Source organism: Penaeus monodon, chromosome 28, assembly GCF_015228065.2.
Source record: "Penaeus monodon isolate SGIC_2016 chromosome 28, NSTDA_Pmon_1, whole genome shotgun sequence".
Lineage (NCBI taxonomy): Eukaryota > Metazoa > Arthropoda > Malacostraca > Decapoda > Penaeidae > Penaeus > Penaeus monodon.
The window spans coordinates 2,321,933-2,322,485 of NC_051413.1; positions in this window are offsets into that span (position 1 = coordinate 2,321,933).

The following is a 553-nucleotide window of genomic DNA, read 5'->3' on the forward strand; positions in this document are numbered from 1 at the left end:
ACATCTATTAGCCATGTTGGTACTACCTTCACCATATCTATCGCCCCCTTAACTCAAACTCAAAACTCACTTCAAAATACCAGAACATGAACTACTACATTTCCATCTACCCACTTTTGTTGATGACATTCACATCTGCAACACAGTGCATTAGCAGATATAACCTTCCCTCGGCTCCTCCCGGCTCTGGAAAAGTCATCGCCATGGGACCCGGGCAAAATGCCAAGGCGAACAAGACAGACTGGTCAGCGTGGCGCCAGACGTATTGAATTCCGGGGTTTGCTCCGTAGGTTTAAACGAAAAGTCGTTATATTATTGCATTATTCCTGAATTGTAATGGGAATTATATCTGGCCTTACCATATAGCATGATTTCCGTAAAGACAGCAATCAATGTTGTATAAAATTACAAACATGCTAACTCGGGAAAATTGTGATATCAATTTCCAGATATCAATGTGATTTCCAAATATCAATGTGATTGTGTTATCAATTTCCAGAACAGAAATTTTAAAAATTACTTTCCATTTCTTCATCAATAATAGTGTACACTA